Source organism: Polyodon spathula, chromosome 28 (genome assembly GCF_017654505.1).
Source record: "Polyodon spathula isolate WHYD16114869_AA chromosome 28, ASM1765450v1, whole genome shotgun sequence".
NCBI lineage: Eukaryota > Metazoa > Chordata > Actinopteri > Acipenseriformes > Polyodontidae > Polyodon > Polyodon spathula.
In genome coordinates this window covers 2,580,362-2,597,438 of record NC_054561.1, presented here as the reverse complement: position 1 = coordinate 2,597,438, position 17,077 = coordinate 2,580,362, and the positions used below count along the sequence as shown (strand labels likewise).

The 17,077-nt window shown below is 37.4% G+C and overlaps 1 protein-coding gene across 1 annotated transcript in view; it reads left to right on the top strand.

The window, feature by feature from the left end:
• Positions 1-17,077, top strand: part of LOC121301711 (signal transducer and activator of transcription 5B-like) — a 49,684-nt gene that overhangs the window by 19,060 nt on the left and 13,547 nt on the right. Inside the window, exon 2 of the mRNA XM_041231297.1 lies at positions 16,578-16,643. The gene's annotated coding sequence lies outside the window, so the exon portion shown is untranslated. The remainder of the gene's footprint in view (positions 1-16,577; positions 16,644-17,077) is intronic.

Below are 17,077 nucleotides of genomic sequence, written 5' to 3'. Positions count from 1 at the left end.
TTATCCTGCACTGGCCAGCAGAATGCACTAAGTAAAGCTTGAATGAGATTGTTATCCAGTTGAGGCACAGTGCACTTATACAATATGTATGTATTTCTGAAGGTATGTATGTTCTCTAGGGCTCCCCTCTTCCTGTTCAGATCTGCTAAACAGTGCCTTTTTCAGTATGGGTGGTTGACTTTATATTAGGTCAATCTGAGCGATCCAAAACATTTCAACATTTCACATCCACCAGGAGTAAAAAAAAAAAAAAAAAAAAAAAAATTCAATATGAAAACTTTACAAAGCAGTTTAACTTTAAACTTAAGAGCATAAGCCCAGTTTGAGAGATTTGAATAATAATAATAATAATAATATAATAATATAATAATAATAATAATAATAATAATCAGTTTACTGTACAGGTTTCCTTTGTACATAGCTGTAGCATGTTCCCAGTGTTTCATTGATCAGGTGAAGAAGTAAACCATGCACTGCAGCCTATTTATAGGTGTCCAAAAATCCCACAAGGAGTTCTGCTCTCGCTGTTATTGTAAACCACAGGGACCAGGTGGTTAATCTACAACACAGAGACTGTGTTATAGAGGATTAGTGGCGGATTCGCACAGAACTGCTCAATGAGGCCAGGAGTGTGTGTGTGTGTGTGTGTATGGAAAGGGTGTATTTGCCTTTGGTTTGAACTGACCTGTTGCTATCAGAGGTAGCTCTATTGCCTGTCCTGCAAGAGTACAGGTATGTTTTCAACACTTATTCTTTCCCAGCCTCCGCCAGCCTAGATATTAACCCTTTCCTAAATCGCAAACTGTGAAATGATGTACCAGGATATCTCGCCTCTTTTAAACAGCTTTAAATCAAACTTATTTCCCCTGCCCTCCTCAATGTATAAGTGTAGTTATTTTAAGGATATATTATTTTCAATATTGTTAGGTAATGTCTTTATTCTAAACTTTTGATGTATGAAAGATGCTATACAAATTGATGTTTTTTATAATACAGTCAAGGCAGTTGTATTCATGTACTACCAGGAATTCCATTGTTTTATGTGGTTAAGCTCCTGGGAACACCTGGAATGGCTCAAACTGCTATACGGAGGGATTCCTGTGCTTAAAGTTATGCAAATAATAATAATGAAGTACGGGTGTTGAAAATGTAACCTGGGTTTCATTTTGCTTTAATATTGTGTTTATAGCCTGAGTAGCTCTGTAAGTTTTGAGGTAGTGCAAAATCGAGAAGTCCCCCAATGTAACACTGATCTCAGACTTCCTTACTTAAAGTAACACTGAGGCAATCTGAGAATTGAGGGAAACTACAGTTATGTGTGCTATTTCAAGATTTGTGCAGGTCGAAGTCTGAAACAAGCCCTTTTGAGTTATTTCTGTAGTGCTAAACTACTGTAGTTCGTTAAAGACAGTAACACAGTGCTCAGGATTTACTGAGTTGTGTAGAACAGTCTAGACAAGTCTTCCACAAGTAGCAAAACCTCTTCTAGGATTTCTCACCACAAAATTAGACGCAACGAAAGAGCCTGATTGTAATTTCCATGCTGATAATAGCTAACATGCATGCAGTGTAATGTATCTGTAATTACACATGGTTTAAATAAGGTTTCAATTAGGATGTAGAGAGAGACTTACTTACAACTGTAATTATCCTTAACAGAATATGTAACCTGTGTTGTCTTCCCAGTATTTTGTTTTTGAGCTAATTCAAAACTAAATAGGCTAATAATGGTGTACTTGTTTTATATTTTGAAAGAATATTCAAACATGAAATGTCCTTAATCACTTACGTTGCATGTAATAATCAGGAATACCTTTCTGACTATTGAAGGCTGTATAATAATTTTCTCAGTACTGATTTAAGGGTAGAGTGGTCTATTAGAAATAAAATTATAATAAGCTGCATTATCTTTTTACACAGAGTACCCAAAAAAACTGAAAAAGCTACAGTTTGCATTTGTTTGATTAAAATTCATTGGAGGATATCTTAATTTAAGTTTCGTTTTTAAATAATAACAGTTCAGGCTTACAAAGTGTCAGTATGTAGTTTACAAATAGTATTCTATGTTTTACTACAGTACCACTAGTGTTCCCCCTGTAAAATAAAAGTCTGTTTCCAAATCTACTGTACACACACTAATGCATTTTGCACTGATGCCTCTCCTCATTAATCATTTCAAAATGTGGTGCTCTTTGATGTAGTTGGGGAGACATTTAGTTTGTGAAATTTTGCGCTGAAAAAACTCGGAAGGGATGTTCAGGAAATACTGTAGTCAATGCCACATCTGGGTATTTTGCCTGTTCATCAACAAAAAATATCTACAGAAAAGATCACCAGCAGACCAGTAAACACATCTAAAGTACTACAGTAATATTTAGATGGTCATTTTTGTTTTCGTGGTTTGTTTTTCATTTGTACAACAGAGCATTTGTTATTTACCTTGCATCTAGGTTACTGTAAATGTCAACCCTGGATTTTAGGATTTAGGATTGCCGGTGAATTCTTCTGATCAAAGTTGAAAACTTGTTTTATTATGATTTGGTTCAAAACAAAACCCTAATTTTTTATTTTTATTCTTTTTTAACTATTCAACATATCCAGGTATAGGTCTAAATTTATATATATATATATATATATATATTGATTGCTAGATATATTATATAATAATATATATATATACATATATATTATATAAATATATATATATGAAAGCTGCAAGTGACGACATGTGTTGCTAGACCCTTGTTCATTGTCTATAAGACTGAAACACAGCTGTGCCACTCAGCATATGGTATATTTGGTCCTCCCCTTCATGCATTACATTTTAATTGTGTTTAAAAAAAAAACTAAGTTTAGAGATGAATCAGGCAGGAGTACACATGTCTATTTTGCATAGCTGGCCAAGATTCCAAAAATAACCTTTACAAAAGAGAATCTGGGTTGAAGTAGAAGTGCTTGTGAAACGTGGTGGCAACATTATTCTTGGGTTGTTTTATAGCTTTGATGTGGATTAAAAGGCCTTGACAAATGGATGGCACTGTATCTTAAGATGATGAATAATGAAATTCCATTCTGAAATAGCCGGGAGCTTCAAGAATTGTCATGGAATTAGAGCACTGGGATGTGTTTTCCCTCTTGAGAAAACAAGGCCATATTGAATACTGTGAAAGAATTACAGCATTGAGAACATTGTAATGTACTATTGCTGTTAACACTGCGATTAATGCACTCGTTCTTTATAAAGATTCTGCAATCCTTGACTACTTGAAACACCTTGGGACAAGGATATTGTTTTGAAAACAGGAGAGATCTCCCAGTGGTAATTTTATGGAAGAGTCTACATGCATTCACAGTTTGTGTCTCCTGAAAGAAATCCAGTCAAACAAGAGATCAGGCATTCATGACAGGAATCCGAGGACTTTGGAATGATGCAGACAACTGACTCGGCAACTTTAGGAAATGCTTTAAACCAACTGAACCGAATAACTGTATAATACAGTCGGTCATTGTGCTACACTAAATGAAAAACACCACAAATTCAGTGCTGTGCCCTTTGGTTATCTATTCGGGCCCAGCTGACTCATGTCTTTTATCTTTTTTCTTCATGCTTGCCTTTACTGCTTTTATTAAAAAAAAAAAAAAAAAAAAACAGGGATATCATTACTGATATTTCAGCTTATAGACGAGTGTGCCATGGCTCAATTTGTCTTAAAAGTAGGTCCACCTGTATTTAGAAAGACAATGATATAAAAAAACTGCAGTACAATACAATTACATTAGGGTACTAAATACAATAGTTCAGTGTCATGTTCATGCTCATTGATGCATTTAGGTTATAGTTCCTGTACTACAAAAGCAGTCTTGAGTGGTGTACTCTTCCCTAGACCTGTATACAGTACAGGTCCGCATGTTGAACAGATCTGCTTAGATCTTTAAAGTAGATCTGTGGAAAAGTGGTCAACAGTGTGCAAGTGCAGGAATGCAGCAGCGATCAATGAACAGACAGATAACAATAATCCAGGTGCAGCGTTATTTATTTTTATAATCCAAAGTCTGACGACAAGACCGCTTTAAACAATAACAATACAGAGGTGTGTATTGCACTGTTTTAATCCACGGGTTGGTCCCAGAATAATAGTCCCGATCTTATACCTCCACATGTAACACAAACACAAGTTCACAGTGAGTGCTGAAGTGCTCGTGGTGTAAGTTATTCGTGAAACAAAGTGCAGTGTAGGTTGGGTTTGTGCTGGGCTCTGGCGACAGCTCGAGATCGTGTTAGCCATCTAAATAACAGCAAACAGTATATTAACGACAAAACAAACGAAACACTCACGATAACAACACATGTCTTTCTTTCTGGTTCAGTTTAACCATAACAAGGAACGGATCACTTCGCTACACCCCCTTCTGTACTGTCAATCATGACCCCTTGGTTAACCGCTCCTCCAATCTGCTGCTGCCACGTCGTTTCCCTCCCTGGTCGATGATTTAGTGTATCATAGCTCTGCCCCCTTTTCTAGACTTCCTTCTAACCCTGGGAATTAATTGTCCGGCCATCCAGTCCAGGGCACTCCCCTTATGCAGCGCCCTCACAGGTCGGGAGAGAGATTTATCACCAAGAATCATTCTGTCTCTGTCACATGATCCTAATTGTGTCATGGAAGATTGTTTTATAATTGATTATATGCATTGTACTGGAAAACATATGAAGAAGGTTACAGATTGGCATAGCTGTTTTGACGAAATGCTTGCGTGAGTGGGATCATGGATTTGCACAGCAGCTGTCAAACAAGGCAGAATATAGAGTGCGGTTTTAAAAAAAGAAAAAGCAGCACTCAGCTGTCAGTCCTCCCTTTGTTCTTTCCTGTGGATGTCCTGACATGTTTGTTTTGTTTTTGCTGGCATTCGTTTAGCAGTTTTATATTTTCCAGTGTATGCAAAAACACAGGCTTTTTTTGTACAGCACAGGTGAAAAGCTATGGATGCTAGTTCATTGTTATATATAAAATTTGGAAATGCATCACGATTGCATTTTCTAAAAATCCTATGCACTGTCAAAATAATCGAACAAGTTCAAGAAAATCCAATCGAAGCACAATGCAGGACAATAATTTAGCACACGTGCATAACAGCTAACCTAGCGACAGCTCAAACATTGGGATCGCTCAGAAAGCTATTTGAGTCTGCCCTGGGGCTAATGATAGATTAAGTGGTGGGTTGCAATGGCCTCTTCTCGTTTTTCAGTTCTATTATATTCTTCTGAGACTTCTCGGGGAGGCAGGGTCAATGTAACCACTCCATTAAAAAAAAAAAAAAAACGAAAAACGTACTACTTACCCATTTTATGATAGTTTCTATGAATCTGGAATGTGGTCATACGTGACTGCTCTCAATGAAAGATTACAGCAATGCTTTTTTTTTTTTTTTAAGGGTTATACATTAAAAAAAATGGGAGATGCAATACGTAAAAATGTACAATCTATGATTTATTACGATGCAGTATTGCCTTGTTCACAAAAATTAAACACTGGGAATAAAACATTTTTTATGCAGTTTTGAAGTGTTGATGTTTTGAAACGGCAGAACTTTTAAAAAGTAATTGTCAAACAATTCCTTAAATAGTCCTTTTGTGAATAAGAGTCTACGCCATTTCATATTCTTCCTTTGTGGATGCAGCTTGCTGTGGCATTTGATTGCTGAGGTAAATCAATTGGTCTTGCAGGGGATGATTTGCTCTGTTTTTACTTTAACAAACAAATATTCTCTCTTCACACATATGCTGCTGTACAATGGCTAATTTGCATTAAGAAAAATGATTCATTTTAAGCAAAACTAGTACAAACAAAATGGAATTAGACTAAAATAGCCCACAGACTATGATCCATTAATGCTGTAATGAGTAGAAATGTTTGCATTCTTATTATAAAGCAGCTGCAAGCCTTGTTGCGATAGATCTGGGCACCTTAACTAATGTAGGTCCTGCGATATGAAAAATTAGCGGACTCCCTGCCGAATGCATTTGCTTTAATCTGTTGCAGTGACAGTGCAGGCAAGCAGTTGATGTATTAACTATTATAAGCCAGGGGTTACTTACTATACCATACACTCAATCCAGAGCTAAATTCAAGTAAGGTACATGCAACTGCCTGTCAACTGATTCCTAGCAGCAAAGACATTATCTGTGTATAAAAAGGTAGGCCCTGACTGCTACATTTAATACAGTAAAAATGTATAATGTATCAGCATGGTAACCTGAGTTCTCTCCAATTTCCTTGCTAGGAAAGTGTTCAGCTAGATGATTTCTATCATACATTACTGTACCAGTTGCAGCTGATGTAGGTTATTTTAGATTCTGTCTCGTTTGTAAAATGTTAATAGTAAGTGCCATTGTCCTCATTTGAGGAGGCTACTTTTGTACTTTTTTGTACCCTGTTTTCATTTTCTATTTAACTATATTGTTATAATTTTGTTAACCACAAAAGTGGAGTCTAAATTTATTGTATCAAATGACATTTTATTTATTTTTTTCTGATTTCCGTTTTTACCTTTTTAAAAAATGTGCTTAGGTTGGTTTTAAATGAACGTATGCACACCGCAGGCAAGGTGAATAACACAAAACCAAAAATCTGCATACTTCTGCTTTCCCATTCGATCCAAGTTCGTGTTCATTGGGTTAAGAGTAATTTTTTTCATGTAATTGTATTGAAAAATAGTATTGTTAACTTTTTTTTACAGCTACGCCCATGGCTTCTCTGTGTGAACATTTGAGATGTTATTGTTCAAAAGTGACTGTGCTGTAAAATATCCCTGATATCTGCCAATCTACAGATGCTTTAATATAAATTTAGTTATTTTTTTATTGCCGTCATCGCAAAATACAAACGGTGTACATTTAGGTGGCAATATGTTCTTTAAAAAAAAAAATAATAATACTAGTCTTTGTGAGGTAATAGTCTAGTCTTTGTACTTTTTGTGTTTTTATACAGATGTTAAAAATAGTCTACAGCGTTGTCTAATTGTTGAAGTCTTATTTTCTATGATTGCTTTTATTTAATGCACTCGAACGATGAATTATTTTCACCGTTTCAGCACTTCTCTTTGTTTATCCCTTACAGAATACCCTGCCTCATTTATTACACAGCTACAGAAAATGCCCCCCCCCCCCCCCCCCTTTTGAAATCAAAGTTACGCCACTGCCTGTACTGACCATTAAAGTTTCACATTTTTCCTTCAAATATGTAGATCTCAAGCTTAATGCTCTACTGCCAAATGCATTTCTTTTCCGTACGTCACTTAATTCCGCGTTATTCTGTCCGTGTTCTCGTTAACACGGATTCCATAAGCCCTAGTTAATGTGCATTCACCTGAGTTCATGAGCTCTCTTTAGTTGTACAGGACAGTAGTTGCCCACCATATGCCAGCGCTCTCTAGTGGTCTTTGATTTGCTGGCAATACACTGCTGTGCACTAGAGGGCACTGGTGCTTATCATACGTAATATAAAGACCCTTTGACTGATCTAGCCTACATTAGATATGTTTATGGCAGGCAACTAGAACTGAAGACCATCACCTAAACTACTAGTTAAAGCACCTTAACGCTATACAGTGCTGTTATATTGGCTTATTGCTCAAGTGTTTTAAAATAGTCCCTTTTGTGGTAATTGTAAGCTTACTCGGACATGCTTCTTGTTTTGGGATTAGTCTGTGAAAATATTATTGCGTTTACTGGCTCCGTCTGCTCCTACTGCCCAGCACAATGCAGTTACTGTACTACAGCTGCTCTGCCTATCAGCGGTCCTCATTGCCTTAGACAATCAGGCCTTGTTGCACATTGGGATTTCCAAGCTATTTGCATTCTCTTTGTCTACTCTAGTCCTTTTGCTCCCTATCTTCGCATTGTGCATGAAGCCTTAACTAAAGGCATCAACAGTGCAGGCATTACTTTTCATGAATTTTATGAAATCAGAACATGTGCAGCAAAAACAAAGCATTCAGCAAGGAACAGCACGTAAACTGGAAGAACTTCACTCACTGACATTTCAGCCGAGATGGTGTCTTTTTTGGGTGGGCAACAAGCATAAACATAAGAAAAAGGAAGAATGCAAGCAGCCAAAAACCTTATGCCTAGAGAAAGAGCTTTTTCTTAACGAAGTCCGTCAAAAAACACCTCCGATCAACAGCAAGCAAGGAAATCTCGCTGCCTTTGCTGCCTTTGCTGTATTGGCAATTGAGAAGGAAGGCCAGTCAATAAAAGAAAAAAGGCACATTTAAAAAAAAAAAAAAAAAAAAAAAAAAATTAATAATTTTTTATTGCTTTGCGTCTTTCCCAATCTGCTCGAATTACATATACCTACACCTTATGTGATGGCAGTGAAAAGTATTGCAGAAGAATGAGGGGCGGGGTGTTTCCAGTCTGTCTGCAGGGTTTTCTGTTGTCGGTACACAGTGTTCTTGTAGCTATTGTATCAGTAACTTCTACTGCACTGTAGGGAAATGCCGTATTTGCACTACAGTACATGGTGCGGGCTGTTGAGCAGCATAATGAAAATGATGTCATTCTGGTTGGTACAGGAATGTAATCTTCCTTTTGTGGTGTGTCCTAATTTTCAATTTAACTGACACCTTGCTTGTAGCCATTTAAAATAATAGTAGCCTCATTTTTTTCACGTAAATAAAACAATAATATTTAATTAAGTGTGTCATTTCATGTTGTATGTATGTATGTATTTATTTTTAACCTAAAAACTCTAGTGACCAGATTCAGCTTTTCAGTTTTGAGTTTAATATTAGTTCGGCCTATGTCTTTTATTGCACTGTTTACGCCAGTCTTTGGTAGATGGTAATGGTGCAGCATCAGTTGCAATGATTCCATAAGGGCGCTATGTGTTTTCAACTTTTTAAAGTTCATATTTAGTAAATAAAACCAGCCCCTAGGTTATGGTCTCCTTGAAAGAAATCTATTGAGCTGTATGCCATTCATGAGTTCAAAATGGTACTCACTCCAATTACAAACATGTCACAAGATACTCATTATTCATTCTAGTAAGAAAAACTAACCCCCTACACCCAAAAGCATTTGAACCCTTACCATAAATACTTACTGTATAGACCAGAAAATATTGTGCAGATGGAAATTTGGAGTAAATGCATTTGAGAATCTAGCCCTACAGTATATGCACGCTACTGAGTAGCGCCCTTTGACAACCTTGGAACAACCCTAGCTGTAAAGAGGGTAGATTGATCAAACTCTTTAAGGGATTTTTGCTGAAGAAAGAACAACAACATTTCTAAATTGAATGCAACACAGCAACTGAGAAGGTAACCACAAAGACTCAACAAGGTGCGAAACTTGTTCACTGGTTTTGTAACATTCAGATTTGTAAATTTGGAGACCTTAATCATGTGCAAGGTCTCCTATGACTCTCATTACAGTATCCTGTTATGGTAATGGTTATTTTTTTTTTTTTTAAGTCTTTACTCTTAGATTTGGAATGATACAGTACTGCACCTGCTATAAGATAATGTAGTTACTCTGCAGTACTGTGAATTGAGAAACTTGGGAGTGATTTATCTGGTAACTTAAAGAAATGCAAAAAAATGTATAGAACATTTTGGAAAGTCATGGTGCTCAGCCTCGATAGCATAGTTATATGTGACAGTCTGTAATTACATGACACAATAACTTTGCCTACAACACTGTAGATAATAGCTCAGGCAGTTGCATGTGGTTTATGATTGATAATATGCACAAAAGCATGTGTTCCAGGTCAGCTATGTCTACTCTATAGTTTGTGTGTTAAGTGTTCTGTTGTTTTTAAAAATGTATATTTTACATTATTTCCACTGCACTGTTCCTGAGACATTCCTTTCCATTAAATTGTTAATTTTTTGTCGATACAGGTTTTAAACCACTAAAACGTTACACTTACAATTCGCTGAAATACATGGCAGCAGAACTGTCAGTCCACATCAGAGCCAGCCTTGGCTGCCTGAGTTCATAGATGATGGTTATAACCACTGCACCTACAACAGGCAGGATGCTGGGTGGTTTTGTTTTGTGGTCTTACTGACATCAATGGAAGGTACATTTATTACATGCACAGCTGACCTTTATGTACATCGGTGATTTTCAGTGTCAGTGTATTCCCTATGACTGTACAGTTTGTAAATTATAGTCTGGTGGACACCTCAACTGAGCAACAATGGTGTACCCCAGGGTTGAGCAGGATCTTGTTAAAACAGAAACCACCAAGTTCCTGGTATATTGGTGCTTCATGTGCTGTTCATTTGAATTGAATGGCTGGGAAATCCCCCATAATGTAACCACGCTGAGTATTCGTTCTAGTTGAAAAATTCCATCGCTCTTATATGTTGTGTAGACTTTTGCTTTTTTTATCTTCCAGAATTGTGTTTTAAAAACTGAGAGAACTTGAGTGAGCATGAAAATATAGAGGATTTCTACTGCACAGTCATCTTTTTAAGTCGAATTCCAGCAGGGGCTTCCCAAAGCAATTCAGCTGAACTACTGGCTTTCTTATGTTTACAAATCTCTCTGAACTTCTCTTGTTTTCAATTTAGAAATATGTGTATTGACTGCACGTTTTACCTTATAATGGAAAACCATACCCTTTGGGCTGAAAAATACATCTGTTACTTTTTCAACCCTCAGCAACAGTTTTTCACTAAAAGCCTCAGTCCCAGTCAATGTTTGTATAATATTACATGCCTACTGTAACAAAACTACTGTGATACCTAGATTTACAATCTGTCTTCAGTGTCTTTAATCTGATGGACTGCACTGTACAGTATATTTTTTGGCAGCCGTGGCAAAACTTCAGACTGCACTTTTCAGTTGTAGACCCAGGGGAAAATTGTGTTAACAAACACAGCTGTTACATAAATGTATTGAATTTGTACACAAAGTTGTTGGAAGGTTAGTTTTCTTCTTAGTAATAATCAGCCTGTGTTCTTCAGGTCATGTTTAATCAAAGAGTTCTATTCAGCAACAAAGCGAATCACAACAGTAATCACAACAGTACTACAGGTAAACTTATAGGTCTCAGCCGAGCAATCTGAGGAGCAGAGTTGATTGCAAGTAAGCTCACAGGTCTCTGCAGGTGATATTCGAGCCTTGCCCTGGCCTCAAGATGTTGTCTGAGCTGCCAGGACAGAGATGGCATGCCTGAGCTGGTGTCAGTGTAGATGTGGTTTTCTGAGCCCCAAAATACTTTGTACAGCACAGATGTACAGCTAGCTGACTTAATTTCGTTGACTAAATTTGGTCTTGTTTCCCTGGCGTGATGCATGGTGTGAGACACATTAACAGGTAAGAGCTGCATTTCTTCTTCACTTTACCAAGGTCAGCAAGAATTTACATAAGCATTAATCATGAATTGCTGTTATTGAAGAGGAACAAACCTACTGAATGTTGTAAGGTTCTAGGCAATTCAGCAGAAATAATTAACGACTTGATATGATAGGTGTTTTGCTCAATTCTCATAGACCCACGCATCACAAGGTCGAACGACAAGGCTGTTGGTTGCAAGCTGCTGATGTAAACCAGCTATGTACAGCCTGATTTTAAGAGTTCATTGCCTGTGTTGATTCAGAGGTTACATTAAACACAGGAAAATCACAGAAAGTTCAGGGACAGAGTTTCAATGATTTCTCACTTATTAAAGGGTCACATAAAAGTATTACAGTTTATATGAAACCTTACAATATGCATTAAAACGTATATCGCATGCTTTGTGCGTGAACAGAAAACTTGCATATGCTGACTTACAACTCTCAAAGTACTGAACTGTTTAGTATGTGAAAAGCAGTAATAATGAAAAAAAGAAGAATAGACTATCCATTTTAAATTAAGAATCTGTGCTGTCGATTTTATATTTTAGGTCAAATTTTCATTGAGGTTCAAATACATATTTAAGTACAGTAGTGTACAGTATATGAAGAGGCTGTATAAAGGGTTGGATACAAGATCTTTTTGTGTTTGACCTGAATGCCTTGCGACCTGCAGGGTTTTGGTTTGTACTGTAACAGAAGTTGGAGGATTAATATCAAGGGGAGATTGTTGTCCAATCCTCTTAAAGACCTTCAATCTGGCAGATCAGTCCCGAATTCTGTTTGATCTTATAGGTTCACTGGTTTTAAACTTTACCATTATCTCCATGTGTTTTTTAATTTTAAAAATGTTTTTATGACTTCCCAATTTATAGTATAACAGTATCTCTTGAGCACCCCTGATTATTAGTGCTCTGAAAAAAATTTGTAGGTAAAATATATTAAAGTGGTTTGGGGTGACTTGCAATGAAAGGCGCTATGTAAAAATAAATTGATTGATTGATGCACTCAGGTCTTTTAACAGAACCTCTGTTGCACAAAGTGTTGTGGCAACTGGGAAAAACCAAACAGACTGGATGTGCCAACACTTTTTCTATTGATACATTTTCTTCTCAATAATACAATATTTTTAGAAAGTTATGTTTTTTTTTCCTTTATGGTTTATGCATTTAAACTTTTAAAGCCTTCCTGTTATAAGAATTTCCTTTTAAAAAGTAGCGTATCTTAAGCCACTTTTTATTATTAGCATATCTGGAAACTTACAGTGAATACTTCATTCAAAGACGTTTTTCCAAAACATTTATTTTTATCTTTTATCACTAAACACAGCATTGCCCGGTAATAATTCAGCTGGACTTCAGCGTCCTGCAGAGTTGCTTTGCTCTCATTCCTGCATTGTCTCCAAGTCCAATGTCTGCAAAGTCACTTTGCCTCCCAGGCTACACTGAATAGATTTCCTCTCCAAGAGTTTACTGTATTTAATGGGAACCTGGCATTTTGCAAATATGTTTTGGTGGATACTTTAACCCAACCCCTTTGTTGCTGGGAATGCCAGCTTTGTATACACAGACTGAGGATTTGGAAACACGATTTATGAATCCAGATCACCCAGGATTGTCCTGAAAATCCTTTGCAATACGTCACTTATCTTGGTTCTCAGCATTGATTCTCATTTCCAAATTGGGGTTGTAAATACAGGCATATCAAACTGCTATAAAATTGTTTACCAAAGGTGTTAATAGGAAAGAACATGTGTGCTGTAATGTTTGAGTATATACTGTACAGTATACAAGATTCTTTTTTTTTTTTTTTTTTTTGCCTTGCTAAAGTATTTTGAATTTTGAATTCTGCTTATCCCACTTGTATCCTCATGCTTCACAAGCGTGACTTCTAACATTCATGTGCGCATTATTAGTTTGGAACAATGTGATGATTTGTTCATGCAGCATTGAAAAAAAAAAAAAAAAAAACGATTTAACATGCAGACAAAAGAACGGGATTTCTTCACTTTCAGCAGGACTTGCTTGGATTTACCCCACCCCCGTAAAAAGGGGGTAATACCAAGCATGCCTCTGTCACACACGCACACACATACACGCTTGCCAAGGAGAGTATATCTCCAAGTGAAGCTAAAAAAGATGACAAGAGTATAGTGTCTTATATGGGGGTGCTGACACTTGTACTTTGCCTTTAAGAAGTGTTTATCAGCAGGTATTAAATAAACCCGTTCCTTAATGGGTTGATTTCTAAACAAGAAAAGCTGTCCTTCCCTCACATTTACAATTGAGTACCAATCAATGCCAATTCACTTCAGTATTGAGTGTTTTAAAGGTGGATTTATTTTTATTGCATTAAAAATGTTAGCGCCCCAGTTGAGAGGAAAATTCACTTGAAACTGGCTATTGTCATGTAATGGGTACTTGCTGGTGAAGGTGAAGGAAGGCCAGAAATCAACACATTAATGAATGGATTTGTTTAATACTTGATGCTTTTTTTTTTTTTAATACTACTTAAAGGCAATTAAGAGTAGGAGTATCAGCGCAGCCCTGCTGTCTTAACCCTAATGGTAAATTGGCATTTTAACTCTGGGAGCTCAGCTTGAATTGGGGGTCTCGCCATTTCACAGCTTCCCAAGACCATTTGGTACAGGGGTGCCACATTTTAAAGGGGGAGCTGTAAAAGCCTCAAGCATCAAATTTCTCAATCAAATTCACTGGTGACTGTAAATTGGTCCCTGTGCTTCTGCAGTGTCAATGGGGTCTATTACATCCATACAGAGCAACTAATGGTTTAACTATCAAAGAGATGTATGCATGCAAGCAGACCTGTATAGGGTTAAACCCCATAGGCCATTCTTTCCCATATCTGGCCCAAAGGATCACTTTAACCTCACTGTTTTTGGTTTTACTTTATGTACATGTACATAGAAATACCCCCAGAAAATACTTCTGGTTTGGTGTCTTTCTGATGCAATATGTATAGATTAAAGTGGTGTAATCTTTTTAATCTGTCTCCTTAGTGTCGGTAATCTGAAAAAGATGAACATGTGGGTTAAGGTTAGATGCTTTCAACATACAGTAAATGTTTGGTCTGTTTATCTTTTTTACTAGAATTTGTAGCTAATGAAAGCAGCCCTAGAGTAACAGTGGACCACTGGGGACAGTGAAAAATCTCCATTAGACATGTCCATAGGGGTGTTTATGAAATGAGTCCTGGTGGGCTCAGCTCTCTTCTTAACCAGCATGTGTCCGTCACAACTTTACCGGGAGTTCAGAGGGCAGTGGAATTAAGGACGGAGATACAGACCTTCCTAAATCTGTACAATCAGATCAGTAAGCACTGATTTAAAATGTCCTAGATTCAAAGATCACTAATAACACCTTAATAGAGAAAGCATCATTTTAGTCCAAAGACATCACAAAATAAATTAATTATGCTTCTAGATTTTCATTCCCAAATTATAAGTCGCAAGCTTTCATAAAAACAGCATAGAAATCGCACAGAACAACTGCTTGCATACGAAAATATGTTTAAGAGATCTGCTTGAACTTGTTGATTGAACAAACAATAAAAAGAGAGAGTTAGAGTTTAGAATTTAAAATCTGCCCTTATAAGGAAACTGCCATTGATTTATAGCCAGCCCCCCCCCCCCCCCCCCCCCCCCATTCATGCTCTGCAGCGAGTTGCTGATAAGGCATTTCTAGTATTGGTATGAATCAAGAGAATCAGCTCGTCTCTCATTCCTGTTTAGCTGAGGTGACAGAGGTCTTTTGCCTTCTCACTTTCACAGCAGCACTGCTCTGATTGGAGGGAGATAATGACCTCATGTAAATGAAGTTCTGTACAGTAGATGGGCTTGGTAAAGTTATGAGGGTTGCAGTATAGAGTGCATAGTCACAAGAAGAGACAACATTGTATTAATGGCCAGGGAGTGTAATATATTGTGAACAGGCTGGCGGGTGGTGACGTCAGACTAGGAGGAGAATGGACACAGAGTGACTTGCGCTTTTGAGCCAGTTTATTATAAAAGGTTTAAACACAAAACAAAACAGCACGTTGGACTAAAAAAAACAGACAGACAAAATAGACAGTGGACGAATTTGTCCTTCTCTCTCTCCCCTTCTCCACTGCGAACACCCAATCTCATGTGCGTGAAACACTGGAACTTTTATGCAGCTGTACCGAGACTCGCTTGCTAATCAGTCATTCAGTTTGAATCTCGACACAGTCTGCACGTGAACTACTTGTGCACTCCCTGTGCCCCAGTACAGATACCCACTTTAATCTGCAGATGAAGTCCTAGTGCAATCCCCGTGCCTAAATACAGATATACATTTTACATCACCTGTGCTCTGTATCCCCATTTATACCCCGTGCACCAATATAATAATAGATGTAACAGACAAAATAAAACACATCATACGCACAGGGGCAGGGCATCCTGACACATACATAGAGATTTAAACCTTTTAAACAATATATGTACAATAGTAGTTCACTATATTACGTTTAACCAAAAATGTACTGTTGGATGAACTGCTGAATTTTTCATACTTTTCAGCATGGTGTAAACCAGTGTAATTGAATAAATACAGACGTAAAATATACAGATGACTGTAAATACTAGTCTGCTTTTTGGCACTTGAAAACACATATTTAAGTGCAGATTTACAGCCTAATAGACAACTGCTGTAAAGTATGCAGGCCAAAGGGTAATGTGTAACGGTACAGTTCAGGATGTGGTCTGTCACTTCCAGGCTGACAACATACGTTTGTGGTTTGCTACAAAGGCTGTGGAATAAACACAGAGTGTGTAGATTTCTTAACGGTTTATGTATAGTTTTAAGTAAGTGCTTATGAAAAGGTAAGGGATAATGGCAGTGGCATAAATTTGGTTTCAAAAGGGGACAGGGACAGTTTCTTTAGCTGATGCATGCATAAAGAGTATTCTATCTGAAATAATGAAAAAGTGAGGTGGACAATTGTGTAAATTACACCTCTGGGCTACTTCTGGGCTACGGTCTGGCATGGTGACATTTTTATTACTTTTTGGTAATTGATCAACTTTGAAAAATCAACATGGACTATGCTGACCTACTGAACATGTGAATTTGGAGAATGACAGTTATTACTGTACAAGTGCTTTAGTGGCTATGCAGTTTTGCCATGACCTATAGAAGTATGCATTGATTGTAATTCGTAAATTGTAATTTTTATTTTCGTTTTAGGTTTGTGGTGTTAATCTCCAAAAGAACCTCCTGCATTTACATGATAACAGAGACTTCAAATCAGAGGTAAGAAATGGTAATTAGTGACATTTTAACGGAATCTATAAGCTTTCAGTAGGCCATTGTGATATTTACAGAACTCTCTTTTCTTACTTTCTGATACTTCGTCATCATGGTGTCCCATTTATTAGCCTTGGAGTGAAATCACAACAGTAAACAAAACTACGGCAGCCTGCAAACCATTCACCAGCTGCTTACTGGAAACTCAGAATCTGCATCTGCGCAATTGGGCTTAGGGGGGGTGAAAGGAAGCTGGTGTATTGTTTACTGCTGCTTCTGTTTGGTCTGTCTGAACCAGCTGACATCTCGCAAGGAAGCTGATCCCCGCCTGCCTTCTTCCTCTACTAGCGACTGCCACCATGTCGCCGATCAGTGCTATTGTTGCCATCTCCTGAATGCTTAGCCACTCCCTGCAGACGCCCCATTCATTCAGATAGTTG